The sequence below is a fragment of the Leucopleurus acutus genome, assembly GCF_964270905.1.
Source record: "Leucopleurus acutus genome assembly, chromosome: 6".
In the NCBI taxonomy this organism is placed as follows: domain Eukaryota; kingdom Metazoa; phylum Chordata; class Mammalia; order Artiodactyla; family Delphinidae; genus Leucopleurus; species Leucopleurus acutus.
In genome coordinates, this window is record NC_139149.1 from 33,213,460 (window position 1) to 33,239,610 (window position 26,151).

General features: G+C 36.4%; 1 protein-coding gene across 3 annotated transcripts in view; it reads right to left on the reverse strand.

Annotated features, from left to right (window-relative positions):
* GTDC1 (glycosyltransferase like domain containing 1) overlaps positions 1-26,151 on the reverse strand; it is a 383,969-nt gene that overhangs the window by 285,984 nt on the left and 71,834 nt on the right. For all 3 annotated transcript variants that reach the window (XM_082841772.1, XM_082841768.1, XM_082841769.1), the window contains exon 2: positions 18,618-18,681. The gene's annotated coding sequence lies outside the window, so the exon portion shown is untranslated. The remainder of the gene's footprint in view (positions 1-18,617; positions 18,682-26,151) is intronic.

Consider the following 26,151-nt stretch of genomic DNA (forward strand, 5'->3'; position numbering starts at 1 on the left):
ACTCAGTCTATTTCATAATTAGCTACAGTCACCATCAAACAAAGTTCGGGTCCCCTTGATGTAACAATCTGTAGTACTTCTCAGTACTTACCCCTTGTAGACTATATTTACATGAGTGATTACATAATACCCATTTCCTCCCCTGAATATTAAGTTCCATGAGGAAACTGACCAGGTCTGCTTGATTATCACTATACCCCCAGCACGTAGCAAACAAAAGGTGTTCAACAAATGTGCATTGAGTCTATAAACACATAAAACCCTTTAGCAATGGCCTCGACAATTTCTTTCTAATTCATCCAAGACCTTTATTATTATCAACCACAAATAATCACCCCTTACTACCACTAAGTACAATTTACTCTCATGGACAGAACTTAATGCACACTTTCTATCACCATCTAAATATAACAGGTGGCATCTTATTGTATTCAAAAGGACACACCTCATTCTAAGGAAAACAGTTCTGCCAACAGCCCTGCTGAGGTGTTTGGAAATCATGTTTCATACCATGGCCAACTACCTTCTCTGACCTGACTGGACTCTGTAAGAATATTTAACCAAAGGACAGTCAAGTCTATAACCTGGAAGGACTCAACCGGTTTAATCATTAGACTGACATTTTTTATTAGACAGAAGCATTATCTTGCTACCCTACATGGACTTCTATGCCAAATTTTAACTCAGACCTAGCTTGTGCAAGGTAATTATAAATATATACACCAAACAAATTTAAAACAAAATGACTAACAGATTCTTAACTACCCTGGCACTAGTGCATCTCACTCAAACATCTTTTAAGAACTTAATACGTATTAACTAAAAAAAAATTATTGAAAAGTTTCCCTCTCCAAGTGGGAGGCACATGTCACATTTTCAGTTAATTCTGAAACAAAGATAGCAAAGTTACACTAACACTCAAGCATTCTCAATGTCCTATTTGAAGTGCAGCAAACCAAGCAAACATGGGTGGCATTCCCTTGATGAGTTGAAATAAATGTCACCAAGTATAACGTTCTGGATTTACTCACTTCCAGTGAAAAATAAAAAGGACATAATCTCACAACTCAATCTGTTTATCAGTGAGGGAAATCAACTTAAAAGAACTGCAAAATCAGGGGGCAAAATAGTTATCAGGTAAACAGTTGGGAGAAGAAAAAGAAATTTCCATAGAGGAGCAGAGGGCCAGAAACAGAAATCCTTAGTACTGATGTTAGATACCTTTAATATTTTAAAATTCATTTTATATCAGTGAAAGTCACCCTGCAGTAACATATTTTTTAAATGGTGTTAGGAAGCATGAAGTGAAGCCAGTATTAGAAGCTGTCCTTTTAAGATCCAAATCAATAAAACCATAAAGATGTATCAATTAAAATATTTAGTGTCACTTCTCTCATCTCCAAACTTCCACATGAATATAGAAATTTATTAGAAGTAGCATTAGTTAAAAGTGCGTTTTCTTCTATTTATTTATTGTAACAGGTCTTTTTCTAGTTGCCATATATTTTTCAAGCATCTTCTGATTTGCCAGTAGTCTAAGACATTTATTGGTGGTTTAAGAAGTCATCTCTAGATACAGTCTAGGGATTGTTACTGATAAATTTTTAAAAGCCCAAAAACCCAGTTTAGACCAGGACTGAGTAAATCTGGGGCTAATAGACGTGGTAATGAGAGCTGTATCACTATTTTTAAATATCACAAGGGGCATATCATTAGCTACTCACTATTATAAGAGAAGGAGTCAGTCTGATAATAATAGACTGGGATTTTAATATCCTGAAGATATTTAGGAATGAGCCTATTGAGTAATGTAAAGGAATTACACAGACAAGGGTATATAATTTCTAGAAGGTCTACTATTCTCCATAGTTTTGCACAGGCTGGCCCATATCATCTGACACACAAGTTTCCACTAAAAGAAGATAAGAAGCAATAGCTCAAAGTTCCCAGATTGCAGCAAGCACTATGACTTTTATCTATCTAGTGGCCTTGCTTGCCACTATTATCTCTTTATCAAATGGTTTTTCAAGGAGACATTCCAATAATACAAATATTTGGTCTAATGAGGCAGACCCTACAGCACAGAGTATTCTTTGCAAACTACTCAAAGCCGCACTCTGCATCCTCACTATCTCTTAAGGAAATAATTTCACAGTTTGCAAACAGTGTGTTCAAACAGAGTAAGGTTGCTTAGGAGTTAATTCATTCCCCCTTGCATCTCTACTGGCATATATGTGTTCCATATCTGGGACCGTAAGTCTCTCTACTAGATTAATTAGCATACAAAGTTAACAAACAGCCTGAATCACTGTTGAGAGAGATAATAACTTAAACTCCTAAAACTAGGTATATAATATCCTGTATTTCATATAATGGTCGTTCAACTGATTTTAGTAGAACTGAATGAAGTAAAGAAATACTTTGCTTCCACTTATTATCGCTCTTGCTCAATGCTCTCATGTCCCTTTTCTTGCCTTGTTTCTAAACTTTACTTGCAAGAACTAAATTTAAAATATCAGATAAACTCCTTCAGATTGTTCAGAGTAAATGCCTGCCAGGCGCAATGTGTTACCTCTCCTGGGAGTACCTGTAGGAGACAAAGGAGTGACAGGTGATGGTGAAATTTCAGCCATCTGCAAAGTACAGTTGATCCTTGAAGAACAAGAGGAAGAGGGGGGTTAATCCATGTATAATTTATAGTAAGTTCCTTCCAATGTGTGAATCCAACCCACCACAGACCCTAGAGTACTGTAGTATTTACTACTGAAAACTATCCCGGTATATGCAGACCCATGCAGTTCAAACCTGAGTTGTTCAAGGGTTAATTGTAGATGAGAATAGTTGTGAATTAAAAGGAGCTTTCTCAAGTCCTGCAAACACAGCCTGAAGGCTGCTACCTACTCTACTAATGCATAAGGCTAGATCTGCTTGAAAGTATTAAAATGCCCTATCACATTTGAACATAATACAAAAGGTTTGAAAACTATGCATATCTTTTGATTCAACAATAACACTTCTAACAATTAACTCTGGAACTTGTCAAGAATCTTTCTTAAAGTCTTTGCCCCAAATTGAAAACAATCAAAATATCAAAAAAAAAAAAAAAGGATTTCTTATGATCAAATGATCAGTGATCAAAAATCATAATGAAGACTGTTTACTGGCATGGGAAAATGTCTCTACTATTGTGTGACTGCATGAAATGAATGTATTAAAATATATGACGGAATGACTAGATAAACGAGAGTGCACATGCACACAGGTAGATATAAATAATCATTTATGGTAGAATTATGAGTGATTTTGTTTTTCTCTTTGTACTTCATTTTATTCTTCAAGTTATCTTCACTGAATATGTTTCAACTTAAAAGAAACTATAAATTTTTCTTAACTTTAGGGAAGGAGGCCAAATCATTTGAAATAACAAACTACTTCCCAATTACTGAAGGCTTACTCCCCTTCAGGAGATTGCAAGTGGCTTTCAAATTATTTTAACTGCTATTGCTATAAGGAAACTTATTAAAAAATAATCATCAAGGGTTAAACTAATGCAGCTAGGGTTAGTCACAAACACTATAATTTGATTTTGCAAATACTGCTTGCCTAATGCATGAAATAAAAGTAATACTCAATTAATTTAAAAATGTACTCGAGGGACTTCCCTGGTGGCACAGTGGTTAAGAATCCGCCTGCCAATGCGGGGGACACGGGTTCGAGCCCTGGTCCGGGAGGATCCCACATGCCGCGGAGCAACTAAGCCCGTGCGCCACAACTACTGAGCCTGCGCTCTAGAGCCTGCGAGCCACAACTACTGAGCCTGTGAGCCACAACTACTGAAGCCTGCACACCCTAGAGCCTGCGCACCGCAACGCAGAGTAGCCCCTGCTCCACGCAACTAGAGAAAGTCCGCATGCAGCAACACACCCAACACAGCCAAAAATAAATAGATTTTTAAAAAATGTACTCTAATTATTAAATAATTATAAACAGATCAAGATCTTTATTTACTATATATAAGAAATCTGGAGCTGTACTTTGACAGATCGTGTTAAGAACTAAAATATTATTTTGGTACTTATGGTTTTGAATAGGAACATGGGTAAGTATAGCACAAACTCAAAGTTTTAAAGTTCAAGTGAAATGTCAAAATTAATTGGAGCCATAAATAATTAGGTATGCGTCTTGAAATAAGGGGAAATATTTAATTAAGGTGAATAAAATTGAAAGAACTTCTAGTTTCACACTTAATTTCCAAAGTGTCTGTATTAAGAAAGAAGAAAAATGTTATTGCATTATCATCCATATGTGTTACACATGTTTGAAAAAAGAAAGAGACTCATTGGCTATCCAACTACTAGAGACACCGTCCTGCAACATTAAAAGACTGTCTCCTCTCATAACCACTCAGATCGTTCCTATATTTAGATACATGCAATAGATGAATGGATACTCAATAAATATTCACTGGATACTTGATAAAGTTGAATTTTATGACATGTGAATTCTATCTCAATAAAGCTGTTATTTTTAATTAATTAATTAATTAATATTAACTCAATGGCAACTCAGGCTTAGTAGAGAAGTATTTTCAAATGGAGCCTCCCAGTTCTAGTACTTTTTACAATTTAAACACCATGTTTCATTTTCAAGTAGTAAGAAATAACTCTATTATTCCTGGAATTGTTTTCCAATGTAACTGTTTCATCATATTTCATTTTTAAAACCATCTATACTGAAACACTTCACTTACAAATGTAGAAAGAAAACAACCTACCACTAAAAGTATACAAAAAATTAAAAATTAACCTCCAGAAAACACAAAAATACTAAAATATGAAACATGTAAATGAAAAATTAGACAAGCTTATCATTCCATCTATTTTTAAAGGGACACTAAGAATACACCTATCAATATATAACTTTCCATATTTTAAAACAAGCACAAACTTGATATGAAGAAGAAGAAATCCTAACCCTAGGAAAGCGCCACGTGGCGTTTTTTAACTTTATTGCCAATTTGTTGACTCTCTGTCCCAGAGCAGATCACCTCCAACATTAGTACTCTGACCTCACAGAAAAGTGACAGATAAAGTTTATGGTGAGAAAAAATGAGTTTCTATGGGTTTCCAAATGGGAATTCTTATGACACCAAAAGCCATATAATAATATTGATTTTGAGGGCTTCCCTGGCGGCGCAGTGGTTAAGAATCCGCCTGCCAATGCAGGGGACACAGGTTCGAGCCCTGGTCCGGGAAAATCCCACATACTGCATAGTAACTAAGCCCGTGCACCACAACTACTGAACCTGCGCTCTAGAGCCCGTGCTCCGCAACAAGAGAAGCCACCGCAATGAGAAGCCCGCGCACCGCAACGAACAGTAGCCCCGCTCTCTGCAACTAGAGAAAGCCCCTACACAGCAACGAAAACTCAATGCAGCCAAAAATAAATACATAAAATAAATAAAATTTTTTTAAAATAATAATAATATTGATTTGATAGCTAAGTTTTTTACTGCCAAATTACAAACTTCAGATTTCTGGAAAAATATCCAAGTGAATTTGCAGTAAAATACAATAAAAGAGAAGGCTGAGCTCATGATCAGCAGTCTAGATTGCTTTGTAAACTTTAAATATACATATAAAATAATTTTTTTAATCAGGTCTTTTTTAAAGTTTTCAGTATCTCAAGACTGACATTTTTTACTTTGGGACTGACTGATGCTCTTCCAGACATTTATCCAAAGTCAGTCATAAGCTCACACCTTTCTGAGAAAATATAAACAAGGATTATTTTCTTGTAAAACCATCCTCAAAAATTAATTAGAATATTCAAAATATTCCATTCTCACAAATGAAAATAAGTTGCTTGCTGAAATGACAGTCTTCCATTTCACTGCCTTAAAAATTAAGCTGGCATGGATAATAAAAGTGTTTTCTAACTGAATATGCTTGGCATTCAAATATTTTTAAAACAAATACTAATCCATAATTAGATTTCACAGGCACAATCTATAAAAAATAGAATTTGTTTTTATTTTTCTGAGAGCAATATTAATGATTTGATATCATAAAAGTTGTAACAATACCATTGCTTGCATAAAACAATAAACAAACCCGCAAATGAATGTTTACTTTCTTTTTCAGTCTAATTTTTACCATTCATTCATTTAGCAAATATCTATCGTGCCTGCTACGTGCCCATCACTGTTCTGGGTACTTGGGGATAAACTGGGCAACAAAACAAACGTTCCTGTTATCATAAGAAATTTCTTTCTAATTGGAGTAAAACGACAATCATCAAGTAAATGTATATCAGATGGTGGCATGTACTATAAAGAAAAATAACACAGGGTAATGGAGAATAAGGGCTGCTGAGGATGGGTTGGGGAAGGGCAGGATTTTATATGGAGTTGACTGAGGACGCTTCACTGATGATGAGATGACATGTAAACAGAAACCAGAAGAAGAGAGGGAGGAGGCTCTGCAAACCTGGATCTAAAGCCTTCCAGGCAGCAGGCACAGCAAGATATTGAGATGGAATATGCTTGGCATGTGCAGAGCAGGAAGGTCTGTGTGACGGCAAAGCATAAACGAATTTGCTTTATTCAACAAGCATTTATTGAATGATTACATTCTGAAAATTAGGCTAAGTGTTTTGTGATATTAAAATGACCCAAATATAGTTTCTGGACTCAAGCCTGGATATAATTATAATACAGAGTGAAAAATGTTATTAACCAGTTGAACTGGTTCTCAAAGAGGGACCAATAGTAAGTTCTACTTCAAGAAGATGAACCAAGAGCCTAGGAAGTACAGCAGCCAAAATCCCAATTACAAAGAAGAACTGAAGAAATGTGCAGATACTCTTGGTTCATTCAACAACCATTCAACTCTTTTCTCCTTTTGCTTTCTTCTATTGTAGAATTCAGGCTAAAATACTTAGTCTCCCAGTTGTGGGCAAGACTGTTCCACAGTCTTCCAAAATGACATAGTGGAAAGAAGGCTCAAAATTGGAAAGCACCCACTATTAGGAGCCAGGACACTGCTGCACAACTCTGAACAAATCAACAACCTGCAGGGCTTTTAGCTGACCCACCCCAGGCCTCTGGTATCAGGCCCTCCCCTCCCAAGCCCTTCTGCCCTCAGCCTCCCTTATCGTCCTCAAGCTCAACAACATTTAATCTGTCTTCCATTCTTCCTCTGAAATTTACAGGTACCTTAGTGTCCATCCTCTCAAAAACCTATGACTATTTCTACCTAAGAAAGAAAATTACTTAACAAGAAACAAGACCTCTTACAATTTGGTCCCAAGATCCTTTTTAGCCTCAATTCCTATCACTGCCACAAGCCTACCATTACTCCAAACACAACAGACTCCCTGCCATATATCAAACATTCCACATACATTCCCACCATCAAGCACTGCTAGTGCTACTTCTTCTTTCTGGAATCCTTTCACCTTTACTACCTGTCACATTCCTACATATATACAGTTCAAGACTCCACTGAAATCCCATTTCATCCATGAAGGTTTAAGTCAACTTCTTAGCCATATTCAGCCCATCAGAAGTAATTACTCCTTCCTCTGTAGTAGTAACACCAGCTTGGCTTACACCCCAATAAGAGCAGCTACCACAATCCTACTTATACTATCGTTGTACAGTATATGTGTGTGTCTTCCCAACCAGATTTTGTTTCTCTGGCAGCAGAGTTTGTGTACAATTCATATTTATATCTATGCATAATCCAAGCAAAGTACTTTGTATGCCAGGCATTCAATTAATGTGTTTCAAATTCTCGTCAATAGACTACAAGAAGCCCTCGCAAAAGGCGAGGGGGCAAAAGAGGTATTCCTGAATTGCAGATTACAGCAGCATTATACAGTGAACTGTCCAGCAATCAGCTATTCAAGTAAGTTCTAAATCATTGCAGGTATCACTGAATGAGGACAAAGACAACAAAAAGTAAACCATGAATGCTTATTGGGCAGCATAAAATTAAAGAGGAATGGGGAAATGCAAAGCCTAAAGCTACCTATATTAGGAAGTATTACCAAGGGATACTCAAACAATTCATTTAACAAATATTTACTAAGTGCCTACTTTAGGCCAGACACTATTAATTGCTGAGAATACAAAGGTGAAAAATAGTGAGAAAGGGCTGAACTTTTACAAGCAATATTTTTAAGTGCAAAGTGTTGGCCTATAAATTACTTCCTGAAGTATGACCAAAACAGCATCTTAAGGACCAAGAGACTGACTATGGATACCCAATTCCAAATCTAGAAAACTATATTGACTAAATTGTGATTATGTAGGCACTCTCTCCCAGGACTGCTTCTGAATGTTAAAAGGGCCTCCTCTATTTTCAGTGACTATAAACTGCTCAGATAGAAAATTTGAGTTCCAGATACTTGAATACATTCCCTGCTCTGAGATAAGTTCTATCCATGCACAGGTTGTTTTAGTAATTAAGGTGCCAACAACCCTGCCGTTGTGAATGAAAAGGGAGGAATTTATTAAAAGAGTGCTATATAGGGGATGTTGTATGGGAGATAGTGGATAGTTGTTTGCTTTGTCCCCTGAGGTCAAAATAAAAGAAACAGAATGAAAATACAACAAAAGGGATTTAGGTTAGACATAGGAGGAGTTGTGAAGCACTGATTCACACTACCAAGTTATACTCTGAGCCATTTGTTCTGCAGATTTTGAAAAAAGAGATGGCCTGCTTTCTTCTTAGTTTAGGGCAAAGCAAGCAGATGTAAAGATGACTTCTTAGGGTTTCTTTCAGACATGTTTTTCTATTGTATGTAACCATTTGCATGCACAATGGAAAAATATGAAGCTACCATTCTAAGAATTAAAAGAAAGAATATAGCCAAAATGCCATCTAGCATAAATTCTGATTTAGTGTGCTCTTAGCCATAAGGCTTCCAAGGATCTAATAACTCCTCCTTATAAGTCAACATCAATAATATAAATTATCGGGGGCTTCCCTGGTGGCGCAGTGGTTGAGAGTCCGCCTGCCAATGCAGGGGACATGGGTTTGTGCCCCGGTCCGGGAGGATTCCACATACCACGGAGCGGCTGGGCCTGTGAGCCATGGCCACTGAGCCTGCGCGTCCGGAGCCTGTGCTCCGCAACGGGAGAGGCCACAACAGTGAGAGGCCCGCGTACCGCAACAACAAAAATAATAATAATATAAATTATCAAATGACTTATTTACCTCATTAATAAACTCAAATTGCTTATTTCTTCAAAAACTGAAATCTTAATATATGAGAACTACAAAATATCCTTGTTTAAACAATAATCTATTCATGGAGTTAAAAAGAAATTATATTTTTTTATTTACCCATGAATAACTTGCTCCAACAAAAATATTGGTACTAAGTCATTTTGAGGATTTTTCTATAACCCTTATAACTGAATATCGTCTACTCAAAACGACTTTGACATCTTTACATTGATGTTCCCTTAGCAATAATGAACGATTTTATAAAATTTAGTCCACAACCCTCAGAAATTAAAAATATGACTATGCCCTTTACATGTATAAATGATTTATACCAATTATATTAACAAATATATTTCTTAGTACTTATTCATTCATTTAACAAGTGTTTTATTGAGGGTCTATCTAGGCACTGTGCTGAGTGTAGTAGGGACACCAAGATGACCTAATTAGAGTTTCTGTCCTCAGTCATAGAAACATAACCTCACAATACCAAAACACATGTACTGGATGTCAAAAGGGACATCCAGTACATGTGTTATTTATGGCTGAGTTGGGTTTCTGTTGCTGCGCATAGGCCCTCTCTAGTTGCGGCAAGCGGGGGCCGCTTTTCGCTGTGGTGCGTGGGCTTCTCATTGCGGTGGCTTCTCCCGCTACGGAGCATGGGCTCTAGGTGTACGGGCTTCAGTTACTGTGGCTCGCAGGCTCTAGGGCGCAGGCTCAGTAGTTGTGGCGCACGGGCTTAGCTGCTCCGCAGCATGTGGGATCTTCCCTGACCAGGGATCGAACCCGTGTCCCCTGCATTGGCAGGAGGATTCTTAACCACTGCGCCACCAGGGAAGCCCAGCAAGTTGCTTCTGATAAATGGAATACTTATAAATGGAATGGAATATTTCCTGCCATATCAATAAACAAAGGATGCCACAGTCGTCAACGATTGCAACCCTCCAGTGTGAGCTGGTGAGCCCTGCGGAGACGCAGGGCTGAAAAGAACACCTGCCATCTAGCAGCCATCAGACTGCGGCCACTCCCTACAGTGAGCCCTAAGGAAACTCAGAATGTGAAAATACAGGATACTGGCCCCAGATAGCTGAGGTGCATAATCAAAGGAATGATTTCAGTAAGCCCAGATTCTCAAATCTTCCCGTACATAGAAAAGCGCTAAAGTCCTTGAGATATCTGGTTTTCTTTAATTAACAGTAATCTTTTGACATTCCGACTACCTGCCCTTTTGTTGCAAAACTCCTATATATCCTGGCTCCTCCTCTCACCTCCTTGGAGCAGTTTCTCAGAGTTATCTGAAATGCTGTCTCCCGGGCTGCAGTCCTCATTTTGCCCCAGATAAAACTTAACTCGCAACTCTCACGTTGTGCTTTTTTTTTTTTTTGCGGTACGCGGGCCTCTCGCTGCTGTGCCCTCTCCCATTGCGGAGCACAGGCTCCGGACGCGCAGGCTCAGCGGCCATGGCTCACGGGCCCAGCCGCTCCACGGCATGTGGGATCTTCCCAGACTGGGGCACGAACCCCTGTCCCCTGCATTGGCAGGCGGACTCTCAACCACTGCGCCACCAGGGAAGCCCTGTGCAATTTTTTAAGTCAACACTTTCTACAAGTACCCGGGAAGTTCAAAGGTCCAAGCAACTAACTATACAAAGAGAACTAAGGAAGTATGGCAGATAACTTTAGGATGGATCAGTTGACACTCATTCCAATTCTCCTTCTCCCTGCCTTCCTCCAAAATAAAGGCTAGAAAGCTAAATACTTTTTATCTCATTCTAGAGGTAGTTAGGTGACACACTTTTGGCCCCTGAGATGCAGGCAGAAGTCCCCAGGAGCGGGCCTCTCTTTCTAAAGAAAAAGAGAAAGTTCTCCATGAAAACTAGGCTTCTGGGCTCCCTTTACTTTTCTTCCTGCTTCAAAGTAAACACAATTTCTATAGGTACAAAAGTCATCTGTGGAATGAGAAGCAAGCATTACGTGCTAAGGATGATGGAGAAGGATGATGTTACCTGGCCCCCTGATGAACTAACTGCCTCCCGACTTCTTACGCCAGGAGACAAATAAAACCCTTACTCATTTAAGTCACAGTCAGTAAGGTATTCTACCACTTGGAGCCAGAGGCATTTTTACCATTAAAAGAAAGCTACAACAAAGAGGAGATGTTTGAGTTGGACTATGGGTCCTTCTTCCTTAATTCAGCTGTTATCTAGTCCTTTCTAGCTAGAGGAATTAAAAACAATTTTGAATTTTCATGTCCGCAGTTTTACTATAGTATTCTGTAATCCAGATTACTTAAATAAACATGTTCTAACTCTTCCACGGAAATACATCTATTGCATAGTCATTACAAGATTTTTTATTTATTTCTTTTCCTAACTGAAACCTTCAATCCCCCCAAACCTATAAAATAACATTTCTTATAGCATGATATAAATCATTCATGTATGTAATATACACATACAAATAAACAGCTTAAGAAAGGGGTAAGAAATGAGAATGAAGAGAGAGAAGGAAAGAGGAACCTAGCTTATTTGAAAGTATAAACCATGTTTTTCAATTTTGTGAGCATCTTAAAAAGTATCTTCATAATAAGTTAAAGACCTCAAGATAATAGTATTTTTAAAATAGGAAAGACTCCCGGCAACTTGAAATCAGTGTCTCTGTTTCTGAAAAAATTTCAAACTTGAAAAATACATATCCAACAAGTATTCTTCATCCAATTTATCACTAGCATTATTATATCATTGCCATATCCCACCTATCTCTATTAGCCTCCCTAAGGTAGTAATCTGTCTCTTTAGGTAAGTTTCAGTTGGACATATTTTAAATGTGTACTGTTCTTGAGATAGTTTCAATTGTACACTGCTAAAAAGATTCATTAATTTCAACCACCATCAACTCCATATGCCACACATACTTTTTTTCTGCCTTTTTTGTTCAAATATATTTCACTGTGGCCATTCAGAGGAAAATTACACATTCCAATAACATTTGAGTTCCTCTCCGTTACCCTTTCAGTGGCTCAGGGTAATGATAGAGTAAAGAATCATGTTCTTCACAGGCTCTCCTTTTTTTTTTTTTTTTTTTTTCCATTTGGTAGAATTTCAGCTTCAAATCTCTTGTGCCAAAAAGCAATGGGTAATGTCTAATGCTCTTCTCTAACAGTAGTACTTTGGAGGGAAGGGGAGAGAAAGTCAGGAGAAATCACTCACATTCCCAGCTTTTAAAGAGTCTTAGCATATGGAAAAAGCAATCTCTTATCCTATTTTCCTAAAATAGAATTACAGAATCATAATAGGTAAAGGGGCCAGAGGAAAAGGAAAAAGAATTAGAAAATTTTACAAATATCTCTGAGTATGGGTAATGGCTAAAATGATGAAACTATTGATAGTTCTAGCCCTAAATTCCCAGCGAAATCAGTCAAAAAAAACAAAAAACAAAAAACCTATATGTTCATAAAACCTGGGGCTTATATACTCCTTGGCACTGTTTACAGGTAGAGACTTCCTCTGTAAAATAGATAAAAACTACATCTCATCTTCATGAGACTGCAAGAATGGGAGAAATAAAGATACTAAGCATAGTCAGATAACATAAATGCCTTCATTTTAAAACCAACATTCAAAGACAATCGACTACAGTCCATATGAACTCAAAAGAAAATTCATAGAATAAGTCCCCTTTGTTTACGTCATCTCAACTTCAATTTCATCTGCAGTTATCTCCTTTAAAGCAAATATTTCTAGGGCCCTTACATGATAGGAAGTCTTTTTTCTCAGGCCCATTTTTATTTGGTTATCTTTTTAGGTGCACTAAAGATTGAGTTTACAATAAGCTGAACAGACAGCGTACAAAAGGCTTTTAGAACTATACCATATGGTCCAGGGAAGGGAACAATCTGGACGATCCCCATTTCAATCTGCAAGCTTGTCCACCTCTATAACACATTATACTACGGTAATAAAATATTAAGATGGAAACGTAAAAGCAAAACTAATCTATCTTTAGCATTACCAGGCAACCACACTTCCAAAAATTAACTGATAAACTTAATAAACATTTAATTTATATTCTGAAATTTTGGTATGCAACACCAGGCATACAAACCTAGGCCACTATTCACTAGAAACAATATTTCGGCAGGGATATGTGTGGGTATTCAACTTATGCTTCAGAAATTTGGAAGAAGAAAAAAACACAAAACACTTTTACGGGGGCATATTGGCAGGGGCTGATGTAACAGATGACACATTCTTGGAAATCAAATAAAAGCAATAGGGAAATACCCATTGTTGCCTGCTGAAGGCCTAATCACATGGACACAGCTGGAACCAATGTAGATCATTCATTAATAAAATTGTATTGTAGTAGCCACTTTTTGATGCATTTCAATTACTGCTGTAGCCAAATCTCTGAATTTCTTTGTTCCATGTTAGTAAGATTGTTTGAATGCGAAATATGAGAAGATTTAGAACAGGGGGAAAAAAAAAACCTGCTCTCATGCTAAAAATGAGACTAGCTCAAAAAGCTAAATGTCACTTTACCTTGCAATCTACTTACCCTATCAGCAGCTTAAAATATGCAGTGTAAACCTGAAAGGGGGAATTCATATGGTACTATGGATAAAAAGTGAGCAGTGTGAGATGCCACAGAAAACATATGAAATACTTGTGAAAGTATTCTACAGAATTATAAGATGTCGGGCAGGAGGAATTAAAATGTACCAAAAACTAAGGGGAGAATCAAACAACTGAATTAAAACATACTCTTTCATGTAATACTCTCTAATGACTTTTAACACTGAAGTATGTACTATACGCCTCAGGGAAGGTCACTCATATTTTTGACCACATAAACTTAGAAATCACTATTTGTCATTATATGTTACCAATATTTGATATCAAACAGCACCTACCCAGGAGTTAGGTTTAAAATCTGTACTGATATTCAAATGAAATAAAATACTGGCTATAATTATAAACGTGGTATGTAATATAATAAAGTCCTGGTTAAAATAATAAATTTGGTATTTATCCAATTTTGCTGGTATCTGTTAATAAATTTATTTTTCCATGTTTCTACAAATATAATGATTAAGTTTCTATATCATAATTTCTGCAAACTGCATAATATCAAACTATAAAGATGTAGCAGCCTTGATATGTGTCCTGAATTAAACAAAACTGTAGTATTTAGTATTTACAAAAATGAAAAACTCAATAGCATTTATCAAAAACACTGCTCAAACATTATAGGTCTTAAATATATTTCTACTATGCCTCTGTGTACAGTTAGAATAAACAAATAAATAGGACAATTCATGTTTCAATTCCTAACTCATCGAAAGATATATTCCTACCACAAAAAAGATAAAGGGCTTAACTGCAAATAAAAATTATACCAATGGAGAAAATGTACTTAAAGTCAATAAACAGTATTCAATATACAATTAACATTCAACATATGTGAACATACAGAAGGAAAGAGTTTTTATCTGTACCATCTTTAACCTCCAATTCTAATATTAAAAAACCTTTGTAAAGCAATTATACTCTAATAAAGATGTTAAAAAAAAAACAAAAAACAAAAAACCTTGACACAAAGGACTCAAGACAGTCATGCACTTAACTGGACCAAGAGGAAAAAACAATTTCACTGGCATTCCTTCTCAAAAACATCATCATTCTTAAGCTTAAAATGTTGACCTAAAGATTTAATTAATATAACTTAACAAGCACCTCACTCAGATTCATTTTAGCTGCTCTACAGAAAAAGCCACTTAAATACAAGTTTAAAAAAAAAAAACAGCTTTGGAGGGACTCAAGAATCACAGCATTTAATACACATGCATTATACATACAAATCAATTTGAGTATTTGTTTGTTTTGTTAAAGTAATAAGCCAATATGTTGCTGAACCTGTCTTGAGAATGAGAGAAAATAACAGGTGAGTTTATTTAATGCATACTTCTGATATACCTGTTTTACAAATCCTTTTAATTATTTTAAAGCATTTTTTAAATTAAAAATCTCTGGAAAAAAAAGAACAACTGTTAGATTGCACAAGTTTGTCTTAATGTATCCATAATAGATATATTTTCCAGCATATATGGCATACAAAAATGTTTCACATTAATCATTCTAACACAAACCACTGTTCACTTTCTTTTTAGTCACATTTGTTACACATTTACAAAAATACAGGAGTTTTTCCTCCCAAAGTAATTTTCTCATTGCTAGAAATCATTGACAATTTTAAAAATAAAAATCAGTCAAAATAATATCAATCTCCTCCTAAGAAAACAAATTCTGCCTATTTAATTATTTGTATCTTGATTGTAAAACACTAATTTTTAAAGTAGATCACATGAAAGTAAATCATTTGTTTTGCTTAATACAACAGAGAACACATTTACATTTTGAGGAACATTCTACGAAATTTCATAGAATGTTTGCTCATAGTGAAAATCTAGTCTCCTCTTCAAATCATCACTTAAAAATCATAGTGCTACATTTCCACGTCCCTTGTAATAATAGGTCACTAATTACAATTTAGAAAACATTGGGAAACTTAAAAAATGCTTTTGTGTTTTACCTTGCATTTTGATTTCAAAGGAAAAAAATTTTAATGCACATCCTTGTATTTAATGGAAGCTCACTTGCTTATCTAGCTACACTTATCAGACATTCCAAAAATGAGTACTCAATCTATAAAAGATATGAACTGACTCTGAGTCTGACAAAAATAGAAAACAATAGCAAGCTTTTTGGTCTCAACAAAAGATAGCTTGGCAAAAATATCCATGTAATATAAGCAAATATTACTCAAGAGTTTCAATTCAAATAATAAGCTGTGAAGCAAGACAAGATTCCTACCAATCAAAAATACTATGTCAACATGACGAAAGTTAGCAATATTCAGAAGGGTTTTCTGAAAAGTATGGCAAAAATGCAACTGTGAAGGAAATCTCTAGGAGAGCTGGAAAAGGCAAATTTAGCACAAGCTTCTATAAGGAACAATGCCATTTAGTAAATGTGGAAGTTGTGAGGAGAATGATGTCTCTATTTAAGAACAAGTTTTTTTTTTTCATGATGGTGTTTTACGTGAAGAAAGAGGAAGACGAGGGAAAAGAAACGGTATAAGTAGGAAAAACTAAGGCTGCTTGCTTTCCTTCAGTGAGGCTGGGAGGGTCGACCCTCTGCCTTATGAAAACCACTGCCAGAACCAAGCGACACAAAACATTTTGGCTGCCAGCCTAGAACAGTGCCAGGCTGTTTTTTATTTTTGCGCTAGGCTCCCTCAATTGAGACAGTGTGGGATTGTCACTTTGATGCACATAGAGAACAAAGAATAATATAGTACAGAGGGGGGGAATTTATTTTGCCCCTTTAAAGTCAGGTTAGCATTTTGTTTTCTTTGACAGGTCTTGAAAAGACCCAAGAAACAAAAGTTATGCTGAAGAATGGATCAATTGCCTAAAGAAATTAGCGTGAGTACAATATTGTCGACAGTTTAAAAGCCATTTGAGATTAACATTTTTAAAAAATCAGACTTAAAAGGGGTCCAAGTCATATATTTACCTGTTTAAGAGGCCAGAGACCAAGAAGTACATGATACACCATCACTTAATCTTGTTTAAAATCTGAGAGTATGAAGGAAGGCCATAAAATCTCACAAAAAAAGAACTAATATAAGTATTATAATTTTTAGGTCACTATTCAGAGGCAACTTTCTCAGCTGCTATTGTGAACTTGAGTTCTCCAAAATTAAATAATCTGATTAAAAGATTATAACATTAGAATCTGAATATTTTATGCCTTTTCAGGGAAAGAGGTGATAAACGATCGAAAATGTTTGAAGGATTAAACCACGAATCATCTATGAAGTTGCCACAGACACAAACAGGAAAACCGTCTCTTCTATCCTATTCAATTCTGTACTAGAAGCAAAGCTAACACAAATGAGAAAACCAAGTGTGTGCTGCTGCAAGCTTCAACTAAATCTACTACCTGAATCTGGAGACCAAAAACACCAATAAGCCATTAGCTCCTAGAGGTATGACCTTTTTCTCTCTAATGCACAAGATAAGTAGAGGTAGAGGTTCATTTTCTACAATCCAAATGAAAAGAAAGAATGAACTGTGACAAGCCCAGATCCCATGCTGGCATATTTTACACTAAGCTCAGCATCATCTAGAAGCAGTATGCTTCTCCCTGCCAATCAGGGGGGGAAAAGAAGTTGTGAAAACTACTACAGCGTGGATGAATAGCACCAAAGGTCTACGAGTCCCTTCCTCCTGCACATCTCCACTGAATCAGCTGTTAAAAGAAGACCAACGGCTGTTACAGAAATAGCAAGAACTAAAGCACTTGCCTCAGATGTTACACATAGAGGCATGGAGCATTTACCACCTAAGCCTATCTAATTTCTGCCAAAATGATCCCCTGCCCAGTTTTGTTCATAGCCACAGATTCTGATAGCAAGTCACGATCAGTGATGGGAAAGGCAACAGGGGAGGGAGAACATGGGGAAGAAATCCAGAGAGAACAGTGGCCAAACTCCAAACAATATACACGCTTCTCTTACTTAAATTAGTGCCCATGCACAATACTTTGGGACAACAAAACCTGTGATAAAGGTTTCAGGTACGATGATTTGCTCTGGGCAGCAAGGGTAAGTCTGCCATATAATCAAAAAAAAAAAAACATTATTTTCCTCCTCACAGTTCTCCTTTTGCATTTCCTTTCTTTCCTCTAGGATATACTGCTGATGCTATTACCGCATGGGACACTGATAGTTGTAGGCAAGGCATTCATGTATTGCCAAAGTGGTCCAGAGAGTGATGTCTGGCTGGCTTTAATTCAGCAAGGAATATGAGGCAAAAGCAGGAAGCAAAAAGAATGAAAGGTATAGAAGAAGCCAGGGTATAGCCTGTGTTTTCTGTTTATTAATGATGCAGATGAAATGGGGGGAAATCTAGAAAAAGCAGCCAAGCCAAGTGAATTACAAAGAAAGATTAAAGGAGCTAAATGTGTATAACTTGGCTGACAACCAAAGAACAATATGAGAGCTGTCCACAACTCTCCAAAGTATATACAAAAAAGAAGAGCAGGGAATTTTTATCTACTATTGAAGTGTGAATATATGAAATAATAATGAGATAAAATAAAAATAAAGAAATCTGACTTCAAGTAGCCAAGGAAGTGATCTGGTAAAACTTAAGAAAGGATATGCTTCCTCCTCTTTAGAAATATTTATCATCTATTTAGAAATATTTATCATCTACTGACCCACACTGCAGTAAAGAGTAGATAATAGGAAATGACCACATAATGCCAGAGGACTTAATTCATGGAGAAATAAAAATGAAGTCCCATTTGCTTACCTGATGATCCAGATTTACTGATGTCTCTCTTTACATATGTCTGATCTGGCTAATGAAGAGATATCTGTGAAATCACAAAGGACATAGTTAGGTTGGTATCTTCAAATTAAGCCCAATCTGAATTCTGAATCCTGACCTGGACAAGAGTTTACTTAAATGATCTAGTAGTCTGATTCTTGGATATTCTAAGATGGGAAAAGAACCTCTAAGAACAGAAATACTTTGAGTCTTAACTAAGAGCTTTTTTCAGTCTTTCCAAGGATTTCCCAAATTAATTATGACTCAAAAAAATAATAATAATTCAGATTAGAAGTCCTTCACCTTGGTACATGGACAGCCCTCAGGAGTCTATGCACTCCTGAATGATATATGAAAAATGTGTGGGTTTATGTAAATGTATATGTCTCTGGGGAGAAGGTCAATAATTTACGAGATTTGCACAGAGGTCTATAATCCAAAAAACTGTGAAGAACCTCTGCTGAGTATAGTCTAAAATCTCAAAGGCAGGTTGGAATGCATATAGATAATCAATCCAGGTTTGGAAAACAATGGAGGTGCAGGTGCACAGACACTTGCAGATCTGGGGTAAACACCTTAAGAACACTACTTTCTGGGAGAATATAACATCAAGTTTAAACTGTTACTTAACTTACACAGCCCTATGTTCTCTGCCTGCCATACACAGTGAAGAGAATGATGGGTGGATATTCTGACTCTTCTGTTCTGTATATATTAAAGTCAGAATCCTTAGGTATATCAATACTGACAGGGTCAGAAATAACAGAGCAACTCATCCAAAAAGAATCCTATATGACAAGCAAAAAGAAGGAGCTATCAAAGCAGTAAGAAATGTGGCTCCCAAACAGTTTACATAGCACAAAATCACAGGATTAGCCAAACACATCTCCTAAAATAATTATTCAAAACAGTAATCAGAGTCAGAATAACCTACACCAGAATAAAAAACAGGTTGGAGAACCTTCCAGACACCAACTGTGAACAAGATGGGAAAGCATTCACAGCTAGAGAGAGGATCTGGAGCTGAGGTGTCACCAAAACAACAACAATAAACAAACACTGAGAAGACATAAATCAAGGAAAGAGAAAAAAAAACAAAACAAAATAACTCGAGATGGCTTATTTCACATAATGACTATAGAGTATATTCTCTCAAAGAAAATAGTGTATTTAGACATTCACCTCCTGAGCATCTCCCTGGCATTGCTCTGGTGCTGGGAATTCATCAGTGAACAAGACAAACAAAGCTTGCCCTGCTGGAGCTTAATTTTGGGGAGGAGAGGAAGGATAATGGGAGACAACTATATCAGCAACATCATTTCAATGTGTGATACATGAAAGAAAACAAATAAATAAGATGATGTGACCGAGACATGCAAGAACAGCCTACATCTATCTAGTACATCACAGAGATGCTCACTCCAATCCTCAAAGTTAGTCAGGGTCTTAGAGAATTGAGATGGGGGAGGGACTGTAGGGACAGCTAGTCAGACCTCTTCATTTCAGAGACAAAGAATCACAACCTCATTATTTCCGAACATCAAAATACACACACCTGGACTGAGTTAGGATTTTATGATACACGCTCTGTCTTTAGAAGAGAGGATTGAGAACAGGTACTGAACAGCATTCCTGAAAACCTGGCTAAGGATACTGAATACTTCATACCCTTAAAATTTAATAAAGAACCACATTCTATCCAAATTCTTGGCAAGTTCCATTCAATTAAAAGAATTTTGTTTTTTGCTTCTACAGACAAATCTGATCAATTTCTGCTGTCAAAAAAAGGTTACACAAGGTCATGTTCTTAGGCCTCAAACCTAGGCAATCTGGCTCCAGGATCCCAAACTCTCATCACTACTTTTCGCAGACTCTACAGAAGTAAAATTTAAAAGAACAAAACAGCCTTAGGTGGCTCCCAATATTCTTAAATTTATACACTCAACTAAGACCAGAAAAAGTCAAATTAAATAAAACCAAGTGTGATGAAAATTTAGAAGCAAAACTAGGTGAGCGGAGGAGAGGATAAGAATGAAATAATGAAAGAAGACACAAAAGAGTCATCTGCTCTGAGCCTAAAGCATCCAAATGAGAATTTCTCAGGAATAGAAAAACATTACCATGTGGACATGAAAACTATATGGGCCTCAGAAATGGGGTATGCCCACTGAGGCCACAGAGGAAAGTCAGGCTTTGATTCATAACCAGGGAAACTTCCAAAGACTTCCATGTAATTCTGCTTCACAAAGCTCTGTGTGTGTGTGTGTGTGTGTGTGTGTGTGTGTCTGTGTGTCTGTGTGTCTGTGTGTCTGTGTACATGCGCATATGTATGTGGTATGTTAGGGAGATGGATTGGTTCTTAAAAGAATTTCAATGTTTATAAAACACAGAAATAATTCCTATCTGAATAGGGCTATACAACCTATATATTTAAATGCAGTTTCACACTTTTTTAAAAAACTTCCAAAATATAAAGCTCACAAGGTAAATATATAAACAAAAACATGGGAAAAAATAAATCTGCGTATTGATTATATATGTATACATATGTCTAGAAGGAGGCACAAAAAAACAATAACACTGGTTCATGTGTATAAAGAACGTGAGTGTTAGGGACTGAGGTATAGGAGGAGAGATTTCGTATCCCTCAAAATTATACTTTTTCAATTTGAACCAAGTAAACAGTGATAATTCAAAAGTTTTAAAAACAGGGAACTCTACTCAATACTCCGTAATGATCTATATGGGAAAATAATCTAAAATAGAGTGGATATATGTATATGTATAAGTGATTCACTGTGCTGTATAGCAGAAAGTAACACAACATTGTAAATCAACTATAATCCAATAACAAATTTTTAAAACAGAAATAACAAAAGAAAATTTTAAGAATAGTCTTGAAGTTCAAAAATAAAATAATATTGAAGAGGAAAAGGGTATGGAAATCTATCTATTCATATATATATATATATATATATATATATATACACACACACATACATATATATATATATGCATAGAGGGGTCCTTGCTGGTAGAGGAGTTGGGACTTCAGCCTCAGTGAAAGACTCTAGCTTTCCACCTTCACACATCATCATCAACCCTGCCCTCCACACCTCACAGTCCACCACCAGAAATACACAACAAACATGCATACACAGAGGCCATTTCAATTGGTAGATAATGCTGTTCGAATATCCTATCTCTGAGAGCCTAATTGCTTAAAAACATCTAAAAAGACAGACGCACTTTTTAAAAAAGTAAAAAGAACTCTACAAGCTATCAACATAGAAATATATTTCATACCCTTTTTAAATTAAAATAAAAAGTTGTTTAAGAAAAAAAAAATCGGTCAGAGATTCCAAAAGATCAGTGATGCAAAGTTTCCCCAAAGCTAGAAATCTATGACATTATTTGCTTAGCCTATAGTCTCCAACCTAAGAAAGCAACCCTGAGTCCTTTTCTTTTGAATGTGAGCATATTCTATGACATCTGTCATCTCACCGACCAAAAGTGATGCTGCAGACTTCACTGGGCAGCAGTGACCCATTCCTTCCTCCTTGGCCAAGAGAAAGTCTTCCACCCAAAGCTGTAAAGCTGTCAGGGATGTAGTAAGCCCTTTTCTTTAAACTTCTAACAGGTCAGAACTTTTCACAAAATCTACCCCCAAAAAAGGCTTATTCACATTAATCTGCTTTGTGTTGCCATCATTTATTGTCTTCATTTTTAATTTAGTGGTATTTTTAGCCAAATGAAATGAAATAACGGTCAGTTTTTCTCAATCTGTCTCAGCTCTACTCTTCATCTTCTGGGACCCAATTCATGTGATCCTTTAACAACTATTTATTTCACACCAAACTAGATATCTCCCTAAAGCTTACCAATCTAGCCTCCAGGCATATTTCTTAAATAAAAGCTGTAGATCTTTGTAAACGTAAAATTTGCATACTAAAGGAACAAAGCAACTATCAAAAGACCTAGTACTATATAGCTGTTGCTCACCTCTAAGCAGAGTTTAAAATTCATTTCAATTTATTATTTTTTTAAAGAAACAGCTATTGACTTTTTCCCTTTGCAAAATACTGTGTTTAATGGCCTAGTTAAATTAGAGGTGATAGTGTGAAGCAAGTGTTTTAAATTGGTAAATTCTAAACCTTTTAATAAAAGCACATCAGTCAGAAGTTTTAATAAGACTCAGCAGGACAGAGAAGAATTAACAGTCTGTAGGTATCAAAAAGGGGTGATAGACAATGATAACCTTAATCATTTGCATAGGGATTTATAATTTCATTGCTTAAAGGTTAATGAAATTACGTGGTATTTTGCCTACTCTTTTTTTTTTTTGCTATTTTTTTAACATCTTTATTGGAGTATAATTGCTTTACAATGATGTGTTAGTTTCTGCTGTATAACAAAGTGAATCAGCTATACATAAACATATATCCCTATATCTCCTCCCTCTTGCATCTCCCTCCCACCCTTGCCTACTCTTATCCAGTAATGGATGCCTTGGTTCATATACATTTATTGACTGAATCATGTAACAGAAGAAATGACTGAAATATTACCAATTAATCTGCTGCATTTTTTAAATATAATCCTGGGTGCCCAGCTATCATAATCTGTTGTAACCAATAACTGGGTACCCTAAAATAAAAACATAAGGTTTCCAACAGCATCTCTTCTGAGATTAGAAGAACAAACTCATAATTAGAACTCTAAAAGTACAGTAGGTTGCTAAAGTGATTTTTTAATTAGATACATTCCTTTATTTACTTTGTACTTCAAGTCAACTATTGCTAAATAGTTGCTTCTGCCAAATAGTAACATAAAATACAGATTGATGAGTATATTCAAGACACTGGAGGGTGAAACTGGATGGAGAAATTCAAACAATAGACACAAATAATGAGAAGAGTTGAAGTAATAAAAGAATTCTAGGCTGGAGCAATTGTTTTCAATCATCACGGGACAAAAACAACACAGTACAGTGGCCTTGCCTCACTGAGCACCCAAGAGGTGTTCAAGGCCAGTGCTTTGCTTGGTACCCAGTTCTAATGGAAAATTGCCAAGAGTCTAGCTTTAGGCAGAGTGGCGTTACCTACTCTGGCTGCACAACAGAATCACCTGGAGGGCTTTTTTTAAAAAAAAAAAAAAAGCTGATACTTAAACCACAGGATCAAAGATTTTGGTTTCATCAACAATTTTTAGAAGCTCCCAGGTGATTTCTTACACGTGCAGCTATGGTTGAGAAATACTGCTAGAGGGCACTGGGTCTCAAAGTGTGGTCCCTGGACCACCAATGGGAGCAACAGCAGCAGCAGGTGGAAACTTACTGGAAATGCAAATACCCAGGCCCCATCCCAGACCTACTGAACTAGAAACTCCAGGGTGGGGTCAGGCAACCTGTATTCTGATGAGCCCTTCAGGAAATTCTGATGTACACTAATGTTTGAGAAACACTGCTTTAGAGTAAGAAAAATCTGGGCTTCAGTCATCTCTCCAGAATTTACTGACTGACCACTGGTCAGCTCTCTAAACCTCACTTTCCTCACCTGCAAAATAATAGAGTTAGCTATGATTTGTAAACATGTATTATGTGCAGAGAATGTGCTAATAAGCACTTTATATACATTAATTAATTTAACACAACAAGCTTACCACGTAGATATTAATATCATTTACACCCGTTGAACATTACAAAGCGAGGAGGCAGAACTGAAATTTGAACTCAAGTCTTTCAAATTCTAAAATCATTGCTCCTTCCCTATTCCACAAAATATGCTGGTCTGCCCTCGCTCCCTCTCTCCCTTCCTCCCCCCCTCCCTCCCTTCCTTCTTTCCTTCCTTCCTCCCCCTTCCCTCCCTCCGTCTTCTCTCCTTCTTTCCTTCACTCCTATCTGTCTCTGTCTATTTGTCTGTCTTTCTCACTTTTCTGGAAATTTATTTTCCTACTACAAAGCTAGAGATTAACTAGCATGTACCGAGTGACTACTGCCATAGGCCAGAAAGAAAAGGATTAAAATTTTTTAAATTTTAAAATCATAGTAATGACATTACTACATGTAGACACACATTTTGCAAAATATAGAAACACATATGATTTAATTCTAAAGTGGTAAGTCAAAAACAGAAGAAACTCAGGAGTTCATGAGACTGGAGCTCAGAGACCACGCACGGCATGACGCCAGGAAGAAGTGCAGCTTATTCTGAAACAGGGTGAAAAGTCTGTCCAGAACAGCAGGAGAAACAAATGGTTAGAGAGGAGTAGAAAACAAAGCTAAGTAAGCTCAATGGGTCCAGATTGAGACTTAGAGTTAAGAAATATTTCACTTTAGTAAATATATAAAATCTTTTTTCACACAATATTTTTGACGCACTGATGGTAAAAAGGTAAAGTCAAATCACAGATACTTATTCTAGAAAAAAATCAACCTAGGATTACACTGGAAAAAAATATACAGAAAAAAAGTCATTTCTATTACAGAAAGTGTTCCATATGATCCACCCTTTATTATAGTGTTTGCATGGGCTATTCATATGCATTGCACAGTATTTTCAATCATTCACTAATCCAACCAACACGGACTGCATTGAGTTAGGCATCAAGGATAAAACAATAAATAAGTTACTGACCCAGGGCACATGGAGCATTTATGTAAGAAACAGACTGCAAATGTTTTATGCAACATGTACATGAAGTTATTAGGAATTCCAAAGGCCACTAAAGACAGACCAATTCTTAGGAATGACTTCTGTGAAATTCCTGAAAGTCAATGAGGTATAAACTAGCCAAAACGTTCTACGTATAACATGCAAAAGTACTTTGTTTATGATAGCTAGCATCACGGTCATCAACTTACAAGTGGAGCATCCCAAGTCCCATCCACATTGAGGCTGACTACGGCTAAAAAAGGCAGGCACATGTAAAAGCTAGAGGTAAGCTTTTTAACACATCATTCATTTCACTTTTCCTGAGGAACTAATGAAGAAACTACACTCAGAAACCCACTGGAAGAGTCTACCTATGTATTAATGAAGGAAAACGTGAGGCACAATGGGCTGACCACATTCACTAGCATCTCTGCCAATGATAGTCCAGGGCTGTATAACCTTCTTTAGTTCTACTCTGACAACTCCACGACACACATTTGTCTCTAAGAACCAGTTTAGGAAGCATGTATATCCACCATACTATGCTTAAAGGATGAGGTGCTAGAGTTATTTTGTCTCAGAATAAATCTGAACCAAATTTGCTATGATATTAGAAATTATAGCATTTTTCACACTAAATATATTTAAGGATCATCAGCAATGGATCTTTAGTGAAACCATTTATTAACAACTTACACAAATATAATAATCAAAGAACTGAATCCCAAAGTTAAAAACTACCCAGTAAACCACTAGTTTTTATCCCGCATAGTATCGAGTATATATAGTGTTAAAATTAAAACAATGGTATAAAAAGACTTTCCAAGTACTCTGAGTAATAAATTTCTTTGGCCCCAAAATAT